Below are 19,128 nucleotides of genomic sequence, written 5' to 3'. Positions count from 1 at the left end.
ATCACCTTGGGGATTAGGATTCAACATATGAATGGCGGGGGTGGTGGGGAAGCACAACATTCAGACAATAGCACTACCAAACCATGGGATATTTTTGAGCAAGGAAGTGGCATAATGACAGTGGTATTGAAGGCAAAAATTCCCCAATAATTATCCAGTATGGAACTGACCTGGTGCCAAGTTTAGGGCAGAGCTCTGAGCTGTGGAAAACAACTTCCATGTGTTTTTAATGCAATACAGATGACGTATCCAGGAGGACATCTGCTGACATCCTGGAGGGCAGATCACTTTCCCATTGCCTGTGCTACCCACATTTGTCATTCAGGTCACCAAGGGGACAATCCTCCATAGCTTCAAGAAGCAGCTTCTCCTCATTTCTTACCTCTGAAATAGTTCATGAAAAGAAAGGATGCAGAATTGCCATACTGGATCTTAGAAACTAACATGTTAGCAGAGCAGGGAATTTTCCCCTCTCAGGACCTGGGGTCTTAGGAGTGACCTTTCACATGAAGCATTTAGTTAAATAGTGTGGTGGGGTTACTGAACCTTAAAGTCGGAGGCAACATCTGAATGGGTATTGGGTTGCCACCATTACTCTGAAGAAGGAACAGTAAGCTTAAATGCTTTTGAGTAAGAATTTATCAGGAAGGCTTAATTATGAAAAAAATGCTTGAATTAGACAAAAGAAACCCACAAGATGGATGTAGTTCAAATATTTTCCAACATAAGTTTCCTTTGGAAAGTAATTTAAGTGTTTGTTTGCCTTTCCATCGCATTTATGTGTGGTATATTGAGTAATTAAGGAGGACAGAAAGGGAATCCCTGTGGTATAAATTCCAGGAACAATTGCAGACTCATCCAAAGGTCACTTATAAATCAGAACAAGCCCAAATTCATAAGCTAGCCTCAAACAGAATCAAGTATCCTATAAAAATAAGATAAAATTACAAGAACCATTATTTCCACCCTCTCAAAATATTTACAAGAAAACAGGACACTGTTTCTTCAGTCAGGCAAATAACTTACCCAGAGCATTCTTAACTATTGATGCTGAATATTATAGCATAAGAACTTTGGCATTTTGCAACTTGCATTGTGCAAAGTATATTATCTGTTCATTTCTCTTGGGTGTGTGCAGTTGACTATTTTTGTCTATGCATATTTTCTTGGGGAAAAGATGTCATAAACTCAGGACTGTTCTTAAGCAGAACAGGCAATATTTGCTCTAACGCTTTATCAATTCTCTTTTGCAACGTTTTCTTCTCCTGAGGAAGCTATCACAGCCTTTTTCCCTGGAATCTACCCCACGCAGCCATGACATTGTTACCTAGAGCTCTGCACTCTCCTATCCCTGTCCTTTGACAAGTCTCTAAATTGTATCTTCTCCTTTTGGACCCAAGGTGTTGTCCAGCTAATTGCAGACAGATGTAATGGATTAGGTTCCCTTCTAGGCAGTGTAACATCTGTAGCCTATGGACAAACCCACTCCCACTTTAGTATTTTTAGCTCATAATTTGGGTAGGTTTTTTGAATATGTGAATAAAAGGTGAGGTGGGTAGTGATACCCAAAAAGGGAGGGCCAAGGAAAAGAGCTAAATTTGGGGACCCTGGGCATCTAGTTGGGAGAATGCACATATTGAGGCTCCAGAAAGTAGGTGTGGGGACGGTGGAGAGAGTTTCTAAAAGGGAAGTTTTAATATATTAAAGAAAAATTATGTCTACTTCATAGGTTTGCCCTTGCTTCTGGCCTGCCATTTTTTTGTGGGCCTTTTCAGTGTCTATCAGTTGCACTGTGAAGGCAGTTAGGTTCAGCCATATGTCTAAATAGTTTGTGACCTACTATGGGAAGCACTCATACTTGGCAATTTTGTTTGAACTCCCAATTTCATTTGGGAGTTCAAGAGGTAGAAACAACGAGCCTTGTGAGATGTGGGTTTATAGCATGCCACATCCAGATCAGCCAAGGGAAACTGCCTGTTATAACCCTCAGAATACTCTGCCTAACCTTGGAATGCAGAAATGGCATATCAGTGGCTCAAGCACTAACCTTGTTATAAACTGGACTCTGGGTTTGTTCGTCAGAGTCATCCTTCTCCGTTGTTTCACACAGAACTACATGCATTGCAGATGCCCCTTTTAATACCAATTTATTTTGATTCTTCATGTATTAACACTCTTAGATGACTTAGAATGTGATTTATATATTTATTAGGGTTAAAATTTGGGTATTATATTATCATGTGGATTTGTGGATTGGAGGGAACAGAACTGAACTAGGAGTCAGGAGACTTGGATTCTACTCTGTATTAGTTTAGATAATGCTATCTGCTGTAACTAACAATCCCCAAATCTATAAAGGCTTAAATGCAACGGAAGCTTATTTCTCACTCAAGAAAGGTCCAAATGTGTATTCTTGATTGATGTGCTGCTCTCTTCCAAGTGGTGATTCAGGGTCCCAGGATCCTGCCATCTGGTGGCTCTTCCATCTTTAAGATGTGCCTTCCAAGGTTGCTATGTTCATCTGTATCAAGCTGAAAGAAAAGGAAAGAGCAATGAAGGATTTTTCAGTTTTTAAAGTGAGTTTTTTCTTTTAATTAATTTTTATTGGAGTATTGTTGCTTTACCATGCTGTGTTAGCCTCCACTGCACAACATAATGAATCATCCATACACATATGTTTATCCCCTCCCTTTTGGACTTCCCTCCCCTTAGGTCACCACAGCACATTAGATAGAGCTCCCTATGCTATACAGTAAGTTCCCATCAGTTGTCTATTTTATACATAGTATCAATAATGTATATGTGTCAATCCCAGTCTCCCAATTCCTCCCACCCCACGCCTCTCCCCCTTGGTATCCATACATTTGTTCTCTATGTCTGTGTCTCTATTTCTGCTTTGCACATAAGATCATCTATACCATTTTTCTAGATTCCTCATATATGTGTTATTATATGATATTTGTTTTCTCTAACTTACTTCACTGTGTATGACACTCTCTAGGTCCATCCATGTTGCTACAAATGACCCAATTTCATTCCTTTTTATGGCTGAGTAATATTCCATTGTATATATGTACCACATCTTCTTTATCCATTCCTCTGTTGATGGACATTTAGATTGCTTCCATGTCCTGGCTATTGTAAATAGTGCTGCTATGAACATTGGGGTGCATGTGTTCTTTTTAATTATGGTTTTCTCTGGGTATATGCCTCGTAGTGGGATTATTGGGTCATATGGTAGCTCCATTTTTAATTTTTTATGGAACCTCCATACTGTTCTCCATAGTGGCTGTATCAATTTACATTCCCACCAACAGCGTATGAGGGTTCCATTTTCTCCACACCCTCTCCAATGTTTATTGTATGTATGGGCCAGACATGAAATGGGTGCATAACATTTCAACTTACCATTCTTTGAATAGTCAGTGATTTAGCCTCAGATAACTGCATGGGAGGCTGAGAAATTTAATCTAACACTGTATCAAGGATGAAAAGGAAACAGGTTGGATGACCAGCTAGCCAGTCTTTGCCACATAATCCTAGGTCTGCCACTGTTTATTTGATCTTTCCCTTTAGATTGTTTTAACAGTAAGAACATTTTCTTACCCATTTTTCCAACTCCAGAATATTTAGAGAATTGCCTTACATATAGTACATACTCATTACTGCATGCTTACTTGATAGACAAAAAATGAATAAATAGTGTTGAATAGTCAAAATTCTGCCCTCTCTACAGCTCAGGACATTGGGTGTTATTCTAAAGAACTAAGAAATATTTTCCCTCAAGAAGTCACAAAATATCTATCTCAGGATCTCTTTGACTGTGGAGGAGACTAATATTAATGCTGCAGCCAGGAAAGGGTGGCTCAAGAGGAGAAACTGCTGTGAAGAGCTGACTATCAGAAGAAAATCTGATGAAAGAGTCAGTAACTAATTAGGACCAGAAGGTGGACTCTCCAGTACTCTCTTCATGCTGTCCAGGTTCCCTGGGAGAACAGAAACTGGTCTAGATGTGTTGCAGAGGGCTCTGACTGGGCTTGGAGCTTTATCAACAAATGAGGGCATGTATGATGGTCATGAAAAGAACAGACCTATAAGGATGTCACAGCCTGTAGAAGAACTTGCAGCAGTCTGCATGGAAATAATTAAGTTAATGATAGATCCCAGAACAAGAGGTGTCCTCTCCAAAAACTATAAGCGATGCTGGGGACATTGTGGGGACCTGGGCTCGAATCATACTACTGTCTACACCTAGTACCTCTGTTCTATGAGTAGTTTGTAGCAAGTATGCTTAGCAGGGAACATTAATGTGGGAGTCAAAACATCTGGGTTGTATTTCCAGACCCCTAACTAATGAGCCATGTGGGCTGGGCAAGTCAGTCGACCTCTCTGGGCATCATTTTCATATTTATGAGGAAGGGTTGGATTAGATAGGTGATGATCAATAATAATTTCTGCTGAAATTATTCAAGGTAGTCAATACTAAACCTGCTTACCCTGGCTTGCCTGTTCCCTCCCATAGATCTTGCTCACAGTTTTCCCCTCTCTCACTCCCTCTTGCCCAACTTTGGTGCTTCCAATTCATGTGCTGAAGTCCTAACCTGACGCCCATGGCATCATATGCCCCCTTCTACTGGAATCTGTGAACATTACAAAGTATCTTTTCAATGGCCATCACCTCGTGATCTGTTGGCCTTACCATACCCAACCAATAATAAAACCTAAATTAAAACAACATAGGATGGAACCTACCTGTCTCCTGAAGCAGATATCTCTAGAGTCCTTCTACTTTGAGCAATCTTTTATCCTCTTACTTTAGATAGGAGAGTATTGTACTGTTTTAACAATAGATATTTTAGTTATAATAAGTTATTGATCTTCTGAAGTTACCCAGTCATTAATCCAATATTTTTCTGAATCAGGAATTACAAAAAGAGAAATTCCACAGAAAGTCTTGTGTAAAAGTCATTGCTTAAATAGAGGCAGGGGGAAATGGGGCCTGTTTTAGGAAAACTTTCATTTTGCTTTATTATAGCTGATGGTAAAAAATCATTCTGGGGTGCTTTTTTTGGACTTCTGTTAACTTTCTTTTACTTTCCTTAGCTCTTCTCTCTTCTTTGCTTTTGGGTCAGAGTAGTAGAAGCTCCCTCCTGATAGTATATGATGGGATAGGTTTGGAATGGATGCTGGGAAGAATCAGGAAAATATTGGGGTAAAATTATCCTTTTAAAAGGCATATGAACATAGTGCTTTGTATGCAGTGTGTCCTCAATAAATACTTTTAAATGAATCTATTAACAATAAATGAACATGTGCTTTTGCTATTATTTTATTACATAGTATCTGTATTGAATTGTATCCCCCCTCTGAAATTCATATATTGAAGTCCCAACCCTGGTACCTCAGAATGTGATCTTATTTGGAGATAGGGTCTTTACAGAGGTAATAAACTTAAAATGAGGTCATTAGGGTGGGTCCTAATCCAATATGACTGATATCCTTATAAAAAAGGGAAATTTTGAAGGCAGACACGCGTACAGGGAGAACACCCTGTGAACATCAAGGCAGAGAGCAGAGTGATGCTTCTACAAGTCAGGGAACACCAGAGATTGCCAGCAAACCACCGGAAGCTAGAGGAGAGGCCTGGAACAGAGTCTTCCTCACAACTCTCAGAAGGAACCAACACTGCTGACACCTTGATCTCAGATTTCAAGCCTCTAGAGCTGTGAGACAATAAAATTTTTGTGTTTTTTAAAAAGGACATGAGTATAAGACGAAACACAAGAAATATATCCTAGTATATGACTAGATTACTAATGGGAATAGTAGGGAATATTTCCTGAATGAATGAACTAAGATATAAACTAGTATAAACAGTGATTGACTGTGTAGTCTTAATCTATCACCTCATCCTTATTTGCCTTTACTTTTTGTTTGAAAAACAACTATTCCAACCTCTCTCTAAATATACTTCATGGAGATGTTGTGAGGAATTATTTGACTTTCTGGAAATTGCTATCAGTTACTATAAATTTGCAGAGAAAGGTTATGTGTAAAGCAAAATTATGTAAGCGTTTGTGTAAGGGAATAAACACAGAAGTGTTTTTCAGTTCAAGAATTAATACTTTGACTCAAGTTATGGTTAAAAGGTACCATAGTTATTGGAAATCAAGAAAACAAGTTAGTCTTTCTTTCAGAAGTTCTGTGTGAATTTTCTACTTTTGTTATTGTGTTTGGTTTTGAAAATGCACCCATTCACAAAACCTCTGGGCAGTTGGACAAAACAAATGTATAATCCTCTGAAACAGGACAGGACTCAACTTAAAGTATGATTGGTTGAACATTTAAGAACACAATGAGGGAAAGGCTCACCTTTCTCCTCTATCTGAAGTTGCCAAGTGAAACCTTCCAAATATTCTAGAGAAAGGGGATGCCTCTGACTCACATTCTGTTTGCCTCCAGTCTTGCTCAACTTTTTTTTCCAATGAAAAAAGGAAGGACAAAGGAAACAGAGTAAAAGTCAAGGAACTAATTTTGTGTGGGAGGAAAGTACAGCTGTGTAATCTCTGGGCTATGATTGTATAAAAAGAAAAACTTTGTAAAAGAACCCAAACCTTAACTTATTCAATGCTTTAATTTGAAGATGAAGGTAAGACGTTAAAGAATGGTGGGCCCGAGGTACTCCTTCAGAATCATGGCCTTTCTCTGTGTCTCAAAGACACTTGAAAGATTGCAAAACTTTCCTCCAGAGCCATTTCTAAGGCTGGAGAAACTGCCTTCTTCTGCATACTTCAAATCTATCTGTCAATGGAAATTTAACACCCCCCAAAAATGCTAGCTTCGGATTTACAAGGATTGAAATGTTCACAGAACCCTCTAGGAGTGTATGAGTTTGGCTGGATTTATCTTGCTCTAAGGTCAGTTCAATCCTGAAAATCCTAAAGTTGCTTCCTTCAAACAGGGAACCATAGGTTCAGGTGAACAGTACTCTCTCTTGCTACAAAAAATAAATTGAGGGCTTCCCTAGTGGCACAGTGGTTGAGAGCCCGCCTGCTGATGCAGGGGACATGGGTTCGTGCCCCGGTCCGGGAAGATCCCACATGCCTCAGAGCGGCTAGGCCCGTGAGCCATGGCCGCTGGGCCTACGCATCCAGAGCCTGCACTCCGCAACGGGAGAGGCCACACAGTGAGAGGCCAGCATACTGCAAAAAATAAAATAAAATAAAAAATAAATTGATATCTTCTGTAGGACCAAGACTTCTGGGGCAAAAAGAACAAGTAAAAATTAAAATACTGGGTGTACTGTTTAGCCCAACTCTTTCAGTTTGAAGAAAATGCAGCAGAGGCTCAGAGATAGAATTATGCACTGAAACATCCTGAGGTCCCTTCTGTAGGTCATGCGGAACTAGCCTCACCCTCAGGCCTCACTCCTGGTCTGCTCACCCTCTTGCTGCAGTGATGGGAGAACTGTAAATATCTCATCAAGTCTCAGCGAATCCTTGCCTGGTTGACTGAGTCAACTAGAAAGGAAGAGTTAGGGGTCCTTATGGTCACCCTTCCATCCTCACCCCTGCTCTCTAGATTCTGAAACAGTAGGGGTTCTGGGCGCAGGCCTTTGAGCAAGCTGCGGGGGTGGTAACTGAAAATGCCAGCGAGGAAGCAGGGCCTGGCACTCCCAAGGGAAAAACTAAGTGGTATGCATGGCCTTTGCATTTTCCACCTTTCCTTCACTTTTTCCTTCCTTTGAAAATGTTTTCTTTTGAGCAAGACTAAAGGCAAAGAGAATATGCATCAGAGGCATCTTTCTCTCGAGACTTTGGAAGGTCTCACTTGGTATCTTTAGATGGGGAAGGAAGGTAAGCCTTTTCCTCACTGACAATGTCTAGCCAACCGTTCTTCAGCTTGAATCCTGGCCCATTTCAGAGGCCCCTGGTTGTACATCCATTTTGCCTGACTGCCCAGTGGTTTTTATGAATGGACATATTTTCAGACAAAATGACTTGTTTAGAATGATGTTCAAATTTTAATATGCATAGACATCACCAGGAGGGCCTGTTTAAACACAGATTGCTGGGCCCCATGCCTAGTTTATAATTTAGGAGGTGTCTGGGTGGAACAAGTTCTAACAAGCTCCCAGGTGATGCTTCTGCTAGTTCAGCATTCAGGGCTAATGGGAACAATGGCCCCCAGGACCCAGCCTTAGATGTGCTCACCTTACCTGCTTCCACATCTCTGATAAGCCCCCTTTTTGTACTGACTCAGTGAGAAGCTATAGCTCATGTGAGAGGGAGACAGTGACAATAATGAGCATTGTCATCTTCTCAGAGGAACCACCTTGCTGCTTTTATTCCTAACTCTTAAGGAACTCTTAGACTTCCTTTTGGGCTCTTTATTTATCTTACTCCTCACATATAAATGACCACAAAGTCCTATAGATTCTGTATCCTAAATATCTACAGAAGCTCTCCCCTACCTCTCCATCTCCTTTCTCACCTCCTTGACCCAGGTGAACATGATCTTCAGCCCAGAATTCTACAGCAGCTCCCTATTTGGTCTTCTCTTTCTCTCCACTATCAGAGCAAGGTTCCTGAAACAGAAATCTGATCCAAAAACTGGTCTGCTCAGAATTGCTCCAGTGTGTCCCCTTGGCTTTCAGGAGAAAGATAGAGGGGCAGCGGTATCTTGGGGACATTTATTTTGCCTTTCCATCATCCTCTTCCTTTCTCTAATCATACTTGGCAGAAGAAGAGGTTCAACTGGTAAACCTCTTTCCACTTAAAACAGCTACATTTCACTTTATTTTAATAATCATTTATAGCTACCAACTATCTGCAGTGCCTGACACTTTTTGCTAATGCTCACAAAAATCAGGTGGGTTACTGGGAGGAAAGAATGAGACATAGAGTTAAGGAGCTGACTAAGACTTATATTGAGCTAGTTAGATGATAAATTTGGAAGAGAAAACAGGTCTCCTGTTGCCTATCCAGGTTTCTTGCCACTGAACCTCACAACAGGCTTCATTTGTTTTTCAAATGTATGAGTTAGGAAGTGGAGGGTAAATGAATAAGCCCTGGCTTCAGACACTCCAGATTAGAAAACTGGTTCTGCGATGAGGTAACCATGAGTACGTTTCTCACCTTTCTGAGCCTCCATTTCCTCATCCTGAATTAACCTTTGTTCATTTTTTATTATCCTTCTAATAATCCCCTTGTGGTAGCAGTATTCTAAGATGACCCCAGTGATCCCTGCCTCCTGGTATCCATGCCTTCATGAACCTTTCTCCTGTGGAGTATGGACAGGATATGCAACTTGCTTCTAACTAATAGGATATGGTGATGGGCATGAGGTATCCCTCCCATAATTATGTTGTGTTACAGAAGGGATTTTGCAGATGAAAGTAAGTTCCAAAACAGTTTGATGTTGACTTAATTAAAAGGTGATTATCCTAGATGGGTCTGCCCTAATCAGGTAGTCCTTTAAAAGAGGGCTTCTTGGCTTCCCTGGTGGTGCAGTGGTTGAGAATCCGCCTGCCAATGCAGGGGACACGGGTTCGTGCCCCGGTCCGGGAAGATCCCACATGCTGCGGAGCGGCTAGGCCCGTGAGCCATGGCCGCTGAGCCTGCGCATCCGGAGCCTGTGCTCTGCAATGGGAGAGGCCACAACAGTGAGAGGCCCATGTACAGCAAAAAAAAATAAAAAATAAAAGAGGGCTTCTTCTTTCCCTGAGCTCAGAGACTCCAGACAGCAGGGCTTCTCTTCCTCCTGCTGGCTCTGAGTTCTACAGATGTAAGAAAAGCAATTCTTCCAACATCCACATGAACTTGCAAGAGGACCCCTGAGTCTCAGGTGAGACTGCAGCCCCTTGAGTGCAGTCTTGTGAGACCCTAAGCAGAGGAGCCAGCTAAGCTTTGCCTAGACTCCTGACTCATGGTAACTGTGAGATAATAATTGCATATTGCTTTAAGCTGCTAAATTTGCATTAACTTGTTATGCAGCAATAACTAACTAATACATCCCCCTTTCCTTATAATTTCACCACCATCTCCCCGTCACCCCTCAAAAAAAGGGGTAGGAGGGGACAAAGATCAAAGAGCAGACTCTAGGGACCCAGTGGAACTGGTTTTAGAGCAATCACATCTTTACTCACCTGTAACCCTAGTTAGACAGAATGGCTTTCAGCAGTGCTGCTCTGAGAAACCAGATGGTATATGCTGATGGGGTATAGTCTACCAGGGACAGAGGAGTGTGGGGTTGGACTAGGAGGTTAAGTAACAAAGAATGCCATATCAAATGACTGGCACAGCAATAATGCAGGAGGTTGAGAAATGGAGCTGGGTTTGAAGACACAACACCCACAAGTCATAGTTTGATTCTGTCACTAGTTGTTTTAGGACTTCAGTTCCTCACTGCATCTCTTGGGATTTTGATTTCCTCAACTCTAACGCAACAGAATTATATGTTTGGTAGTTTCTAATTTCTTCAGAAGTATACTGCCTTTCTCAAGTGAAATACAGAAAAGAGATGAAAAGCAGAGCTGTTCTGATTAAAGCAGAGGACCCAGCATAAAAACTACTGCAGGGGATAAGCCCCAGGCTCTCTTCTGACTCAGGTATATCTCCTCATGATGCTACGGCTCTCCAGCAGAGGCTGGCCAGGATACAGACTTGGAGGATGCATGCAGGTTTAAGCACCTTGCCACTTTTGCAGGGGCCGTACAAGTGTGGTAGGGCTGGTGGGGAGCCAGCTCATGTACAAGAGCATGAGTCCTACTCCTGCAGGGCCTCCAAGGCTCACATCAAGAACAGACACAGCTGTCTTGCTTCTAGCCATTCCTTCACTGGGCTCACAGCTGGTCAGCCAGAACTTTCTCTGAGGCTCTAAAGACTGCTCTACTCTGAGTCCCAGCTAGAAAGGGTGAACAATGTAAGTTTCATTCTCATTACATGAACTGTTCCAGGAAAGTCAGTCTGCCCCTCAGAGACTCCAGACAGCAGGGCTTCTCTTCCTCCTGCTGGCTCTTACAGATGTAAGAAAAGCAATTCTTCCAACATCCACATGAACTTGCAAGAGGACCTGCATTTCAACTTCACATGGCATCAAGTAGAAACTCCCAGCCGACCCGTACTCCCATCCTCAATACTTGGTTTTGAAATTTGTCTGTTTCTATATTATACATATCTCCACCCCCACCAACCCTCAAAGCCAGCATTATAAACACAGACAGTAGAAACAAACCTCTCTCCAGACCTTGTCATTTGGCTCCAGCCAATTCCTTGTATTAGAGTTTGTGTGTCTGTAAGTTGTCTCAGACAGCTTCTTGTAATGTGTAGAGAGAAGACTAAAGAATGAAAAGGATGTTCATGTTTTCATCCAGTGCATTTACTGAAAACTTACCATATGTCTGGTGCCATTCCAGTCGCTGTGGATACAGCAGTGAACTAGATCGTTTCTACCTTCATGGAGCTTGCATTCTGTAGGGGGAGAGAAGAAATTTTAAAAAACAGTTGTGTAGGAGACATAAACAAACAAGAACATTTAGAGTAAATTAAGACCATTGAAAGAAATAAGCAAGGACCTTGGATAAATGGGTATCAAATGGGGTGGGGGAAATGACTTTGGTCATTTCTGGAATGCCCCAGAAAGGCTTTCCAGAAAGGCTTCCCTGAGGCTTCAGCATTAAGCTGAAACTTTGAGGCTGAGAAGCCAGTCAAGCTAAGATTCCAGGAAAACACTTCTAAGATACAGGTGACAGCAAAATCAAAGGTCGTGAGTCAGAAGAGAGCTCACCCTGTGTGGGGAACTGAAAGGTCAGTCTGGAAGCAGTGTGGGAACATTGAGAGGGTGGCATGGCTTTCGAGTGGATCCAGCTCTCTTTTGAAAACCTTAGCTGGAGTGGAATGTGTGGGTCGAGCTCTGGCTTTGCCACTTGCTACTCATTAACAGTCTGTAAGAGTCAATACAGGGAACTCTGCTCAATATTCTGTAACCACCTAACTGGGAAAAGAATTTGAAAAAGGATAGATACATGTATATGTAGAAATGAATCACTTTGTTGTACACCTGAAACTAACACAACATTGTTAATCAACTACACTCCAATATGAAATAAAAAGTTAAAAAAAAAAAAAAAGAGTCAGTACATTTCCCCCAAGTTCCTGAATCAGCCGCAGTGGCAATCACCTGACCCCAGGTGGCGCAGGCTGGTTCACTGTAATGATTAGATCGAATTTCTTCAGTGTCTTAAGGTGAGTCCCCTGGGAGACAGACTCTGAGATGGAGATTTGTAAGCAGAAAGTAAATGGGGTGGTACACTTGAGAACGACTAATGTGAGGGAGTGAGGAAAGCGAGATTTGGTAAAGCAGTTGCAGGAAAGGTCACAGCCAATCCCAAAGGGAGCTCTGAAGCTGGGAAGGCTTTTTAGAGTCATCTCAAACTGTGGTACGGACACCAGGCCTTTTGCCTCCATGTTGACCAGTCATCAGGTGTGGGCTATCCCTAGGTAGGGAATGTAACTGGTCCAGACAACTCCCTCCGGCTATAGGAAAGGCCCAGAGAGGGACTCAGCTGTGAGTCATCAGCAGGCAACACTCCCAGCACTGGGAGAATGTGTGTCTGCCTTGCAGTGGGAATTGGGCGACACATCACAACGTTCGCTACACTAATAGATGTTCTGGCCAACCTGATAGCAACCAGCCATCACTGAGACTCAAATACCACTCGAATTTCTCCATAGCTGAGACCCTGGCTATTGGGAGGAGACTATTTTGCTAGTCTCCATTTATTTTAAATATTTTCTGAGATTGCTTAGAAGTGTATTAAGGTCAATATTTTTAAGATGTTCTGTTAGGTAGGCCTCCAGGCAAATACCTTCTGTGAGGGTAAAGTAAACAAATTGCAAAAGATATGTGTTCCTGGTCACTTATATGCTATCCAGGGTTTCTCAGAACTGGCCATACCCCTGGACCCCACTTTGCTGGATGGATTTCAGAGCAGGGACATCTGAAGTCCACAGAACCCAGTTCCTGGCCCTAAGAGAACATATTAGTACAGCTCAAAGGAAAGGCTTCAGATTCACAGATGAGCTGTGTGGTAGCTCATGCCCCAATGAGGTAGCTGTATGTCTCTATGCAAATCCAAAGGCAGGCTGTCACTGGGTAGTGTGGTTGAGTACAAGACCAGCATCGGGGGATAGATGATGATGGGGGTGCAAGGTGCCCTATTAGGGGAGGTCAGAAAGGCCTCTGGGATGAGAAAGTAACATCTGAGTAAAGTGAGGAAGTGAGTCATGTAGATTTCTGGAGGTAGGAAGTTCCAGAGAAAGGAAAAAATGTGCCAATGTGCTAAGGCTGAAGAATGTTCAACTCACAGTAAGAAGGTCAGTGCAGCTGGGCACAGTGGGCCAAAGGAGGAAAGGTCAGAGGGCTGCTGGGGGCTAGATCATGTGGGGTCAGGAAAGCAGGCCATGGGGAGGACTGGGGATTATTACTATTTTTTTGTGAGTGAAATGGGAAGTCATTAGAGAGTTCTGAGCAAGGAGTGATATGATCTGATATTATGTTTTAAAAGGAACACTCAGAGAACAGACAGTAGGAGGGAAGGGTAGGCAGAGCACAAGTAGGAAGCTACTGTGGTAATTGGGACATGAGAATAAGATGGTTTAAACCAGGGTAACTGCAGAGGTGGTGAGAATTGATTGGGGGCTGGATAAACTTTGGAAATAGAATGTGCTGATGATTTGGCTACAGGTGTGTGAGAGAGAGGAATCAAGGATGACTCCAAGTTCAAGTGTCATTTCTGTGTACACTCTCCTCTCCCACCTCCACCCCCACTTTGTTTTACTACCCTCCTCTTCTAATCCTGAGGACTCACATTTCCTTACCCAAGTGCTTCAGTGTCACCTCACTCTCCCACCCCAGGCCCTCCCTCTTTGATAGTTCCTCATACTCTGCTTCTAAATGCCTTTTTATATTCCAAACTTTTCTATACTGTGTCCTAGCCTATGAATTCTCTGCATAGTGACTGGTTAACTAGTTTGCAAAAGTAAATAAAGACCAAGGTGCTAGCTTGAAAATGTCATACACCCCTACCACCAACACCCCATACATTTCTATTTTTAGTGCATCACCCCTGCCTTATTTCACAGTCATGACCAATAAAGGAATTTTAGGCACTTGAGAGTTAATGGTGAGAGATGTGAGGTCTGGGGGCCTTTTCTAGAAGGAACTACTTCATTTATATTATCCTCACAGCAATCTGATCAATATTTTTATTCCCATATTACTGAGCGAAGAAGTGAGTTTCCAAGGGCCTGGGCCCAAGACATGGCTGGTAAATAACAGAGCTGAGATCCAACCCAAACTGTCTGACTCCAGGGTCCGAGCTCTTCCCCTCCATCCCAAGCCCTGCTGGGGCAGAAGGGTGTGCAAATGATTTCTGGGTTATAAGGACACCAAGAATGGGCCTGCTCTCTAGCTGTGGCACATTCCTGTTACTTTTGAGTTTCAGGCAGACAGGAGAGAACTCAAAATGCCACCTGGTAAATATGTCTAGTGTTTGTTTCTAGTGCTCAAGGCATTTTTACAAATGACTGTTACTTCAGAGCTATGCTCTGCCAATTCGCTAAAACTCCAAACTGCCTGCTTTAGAGCTTAGAAGCCCTACATGTGCTTTTGAGCACAAGCTCTGGTCATTTTCAGTCCTCTGGAACAGTCTGATAGTGGACAGTGGTAAAGTAAAATTATAGTTGGAGTTGGGATTTTTTTTTTCTCACAGACACCTTGAAATGTGGTGTTTAGTATTTCCTGGCATGAGCTTGGGATCTGCTCACATCTGTCTCACCACTTGTAATGTGACTGTAGCACATTAGGTCTATTCTGAATCTTTTTATCCTTTACCTCTATCTATAGGTTCAGAGAAAGAATGAACCATTAATGACCTCATCAATTTAATAGACTATGTCAACTTCTCTATCTAGTCCTATAAACAGAAAATCAGACTCGTGGTTTCCTGCTGTCCATCTGGATTTCCAAACTGCCTTTCAGCCATGAACTTTATTCTTCCTGATTAGAAACAGAGATATTATGGGGAAAGGGGGTGGGAAGAGAGGAAGGAAATAGTAATGAATCTTATCAAGGCAACTTCCAACCCTGGGATTATGTCATTCAACTAGGATATGCTTTTGCTGGTAAGGATACCAGTTGGTATGTGTTTCCTTTCCTCGGAAAATCCTTTGTGTCAAACTATTTTTCATATAATACTAAAGTTTACTCATTAGCTCACATTGGTAGTCCATTTACCTTTTAGGAAAAGCTCACCACCACAGATCTATATTAAATTTTTTAGGTATTTAAAAGATAATCTTATGTTTTAGTAAGAGTAACTTTTATGTATGTTGCTGTTACACTTTAGCAAACAATCAAATAGTCATACAGGAATGTAGCTGTACCTTGATTAGGGACTATTAGCACTCCAATTAATTGATTTTAAATAGTAGTAATAAACTTTATAAGTATTACATAATATTTTTAAAGTAACAAATAAAACATCAATGTTTATTTTTTGTTTCCCTGGGCTAGCTACTTTTAAAAAGTAGCATTTAATGATCTTTGCTAATAAAGTAGAACAGTGGTCTAGCAAAAGGGAATCACCACGTATTCAACCATACCATCTGCTGTAATCATGTAAAACAAGACTAACTGATGTGCTAGGCATTTTACATATGTTGTCACAGTTAAATATCCGAATGACTAAATTCAGTGCCCTGAAAAGCTAATAATATCTTTGGACTACATTATATGGTAGAGGATCTGCAACAGTTAAATTTTTATTTTGCTCAATTTTAAAATTGGTTTGCAATTCTGAGCATAGTTAATGCTTATAATGGGCTCATTGTCCTGAAGCTTAGAATTGTCGTCTTTCATTTAGTCAATAAAGTGTTTATGGAGCAACTACAATGTAATAAAGTCTGGGGTGAATCAGATACAAATTTAATTCTAATAAAATTATAGTCAAATGCAATTTAAATCAAAAATTTCATGGAACAAGCTCTTTCATGGAACTTTTTTAAGGTGACTCAAAAATTTTGATGGAAAAGCAAATGGCCAATAATTGCCAGGATTATTTTACAAAAAGAGAACAAGGTAAGGAGTCTCCATCTACCAAATACCAGACTTATAATACAGACAGTGTGTACGGATACAGGGATGAATAAATAAACCAATGCATCACAACAGAAATCCCAGAAAAACAGACAGACATATATGAAAACAAACAAACAAACAAAATATATATATATATATATATATATATATATATATATATATATATATATATATACTTTAAACATCTTTAAAGTCCTATGAACTGGATCAACACTCAAGTTTGGTGCAGCCATATGACTGAGTTCTGACCAATAGAATGTGGCAAGATGGCTCCTCCAGGCCTGGTCCATGAAACCTCCCTTGTATACGACATGTTCTTTTTTCCCTGGCATTCTAGACAGATGTAGAAAATTTGGTGGAGCTCTCTGAGGACCAAAAAAATGACAGAGCCACTAGATGGAAAAAGCCTGAATGACTGCATAGAGCAGAGACCCTGTGGCATCCTCTTTGTGCCCCCTACCAGTGTATGGCAACATAAACAAGAAATAAACCTCTGCTGTGTTAAACCACTGAAATTTAACACTGCTTGTTTTAACAGTTAGCCTAGTTTGACTAATATACTCTGTAATTACATTCATATCCCCGTCTCTTCCTACTAAACAATGAACTCTTTGAGGGCAAAAACATACAGTCCTTCATCCAATGTTGCTTAGCAAACAGATGATCAATAAATACTTACTGAATTAATAAATATTCAGTTAAGCCAGGAGAAAGGACTAATATATTTTATAATGTTTCCTTGCACCTACTTCTCCTAAAGTGACTATTAAAACAACCATGCACAGAAAAAAATTTTCTTTTTTTGGGGGGGGGGGCAGTACGTGGGCCTGTCACTGTTGTGACCTCTCCCTTTATGGAGCACAGGCTCCGTACGCGTAGGCTCAGCGGCCATGGCTCACGGGCCCAGCCGCTCCACGGCATGTGGGATCTTCCCGGACCGGGGCACGAACCCGTGTCCCCTGCATCGGCAGGCAGACGCTCAACCACTGTGCCACCAGGGAAGCCCGAAAAAAAAATTTCTTAAACATCAGAAAAATAAAATAACAAGTTAATCATATTTCACTATTTCTCAAGTATTCTAGTATCGGATATTTTGCTGCAGTAGAAGATAAGAGATTGATCTGGAGGTTTCCAAAAGACACAATCATGCATTCTTTAAAGCAATTAAAAAAAGAAAACTTTCCATCCACTATTCTCATGAGGAAAAGAACAAAATTTGCTACATTCTGTAGGTCCAAGTTAATTCTGATCCCTAGGTTTGCATTTTTTTTTTTTTTTTTTTTTTTGCGGTATGCGGGCCTCTCACTGTTGTGGCCTCTCCCGTTGCGGAGCACAGGCTCCGGACGCACAGGCTCAGCGGCCATGGCTCACGGGCTTAGTTGCTCCGCGGCATGTGGGATCTTCCCGGACCAGGGCACGAACCCGTGTCTCCTGCATCGGCAGGCGGATTCTCAACCACTGCGCCACCAGGGAAGCCCCTAGGTTTGCATTTGAAACAAGAAAATTTTATAGAGTCACTTTCTCAAGGCTCTTTTGACTACACAGGCATTCGACACATTTACTGGAGGCAGCCATTTGCCACAGTGTGGCAATAAATAATACACTAAGTCAAAGTGTATTAAAATGGCATTTAATGTACAACCTTCTCCCCCCTTTTTTTTAATTACTAAGAAATATTTGCAACACATTAACCCCAGGCAATCTTAGGAGACTTTCAATTTAAGAATATTAATATATGTGTTTTACTGAGTACTGAGAGAATCATTAAGTATAAATTAAGGATTCCCTATGGAGAGTGATGCTAATATTAATAGATGAAATTACTGCCCCAATATCCTCCCTTTCCCAAATACGATATATTTCAGGAAGCCCACAGAAAGTATACATGCCTATCTTCATTTTCAGATTTAAAAAGCCAGTTGTCACTATTAAGCAGAAGCTACATGTATTGATTTAAAATAAATTAGTATATGAAAAAAAAGATATTTACGTAGGTATTACTGAATCACTTTGCTGTACACCTGACATTAATACAACATTGTAAATCAACTATACTTCAATTAAAAAAAGAAGAAAGTGCTCCAAAAACTAAATAAATAAAATAAAATAAATTAGTATGGTCATTATAGCTTTAAAAGAGAAATCAGAATTTGATACTTGAACCATTCACTCAGTCATGTAAATTCTTAGAGAATGGACAGTTGCTTTATTGAAGAATGACTGGATGGCCTTTTCGGAAATGAGCAAGTCTGGTAAATACATGTCTCTTGATTATGTGTACTGTGTCTGCTACATGATGTCTGGGTTTCTCCTCATCCCTACCCTACCTTACCCTTACCTTGTGCCTTTCTAGTTTCTTTGCCAAGGGATGGGGTAAGGATATTTAATATTTCTCAATGTTAAAAGGAGTTGAAATTTTAATATGGTTTGTTTTGGGATTGTGTGAAAAAGTCCACACATCAAAATGGCTCCTTAAAAAGGTAACTGCGAAGTGCCATTTATCCCCTCTATCCTTTTCTGCCCAACTCCCACCATTTTGTCAACTTTTGTTTTGCCTGAATGGTTTCGTGCCAAAGCAACTTCAGGTGCTCAGTTGGGTGATTTGGGTTTCTAATTGTTGAGTATCTTCTATCTCAGCACAAATAAAAGCACACATATTTTCTTAATATACTTCCATGTATGTTACTCATATTGTGAATGTTGTTTATGATTTGCATCCTGGTCAAAAAACAATCCTTGCTTCAATTACAAGAAAAGTTTTAATACGTTTCTTGGAAAAAAAGTAAGGAAAACATTTTGATTTGAATTATCAAGAAAAAATTGAAAGGCGAAGTATATCTACTATTCTGTTCAATGACATTTAAATTCATGTTAAACAACTCAATGTATTAAAATATACATTTTCAATTTTCTACTAATTCAAAACTAAGACATGAGTTTTTAATATTTTTCCAGGTCAGTCAGTTT

General features: G+C 40.8%; 1 long non-coding RNA gene across 1 annotated transcript; it reads right to left on the bottom strand.

Annotated features, from left to right (window-relative positions):
• Positions 1–207: 207 nt before the first annotated feature.
• On the bottom strand, positions 208–11,439 carry LOC136793929 (uncharacterized). The gene is made up of 3 exons (XR_010840014.1): positions 11,395–11,439; positions 2,389–2,531; positions 208–384 (listed from the first exon to the last, which is right to left on the bottom strand). It is a non-coding gene; the product is annotated as an uncharacterized lncRNA (long non-coding RNA).
• Between the last annotated feature and the right edge of the window lie 7,689 nt (positions 11,440–19,128).

This window comes from Kogia breviceps, chromosome 3 (assembly GCF_026419965.1).
Source record: "Kogia breviceps isolate mKogBre1 chromosome 3, mKogBre1 haplotype 1, whole genome shotgun sequence".
Taxonomy (NCBI): Eukaryota; Metazoa; Chordata; class Mammalia; order Artiodactyla; family Physeteridae; genus Kogia; species Kogia breviceps.
The sequence above is the reverse complement of the archived record's forward strand: the minus strand, read 5'-3'. Positions and strand labels throughout refer to the sequence as shown.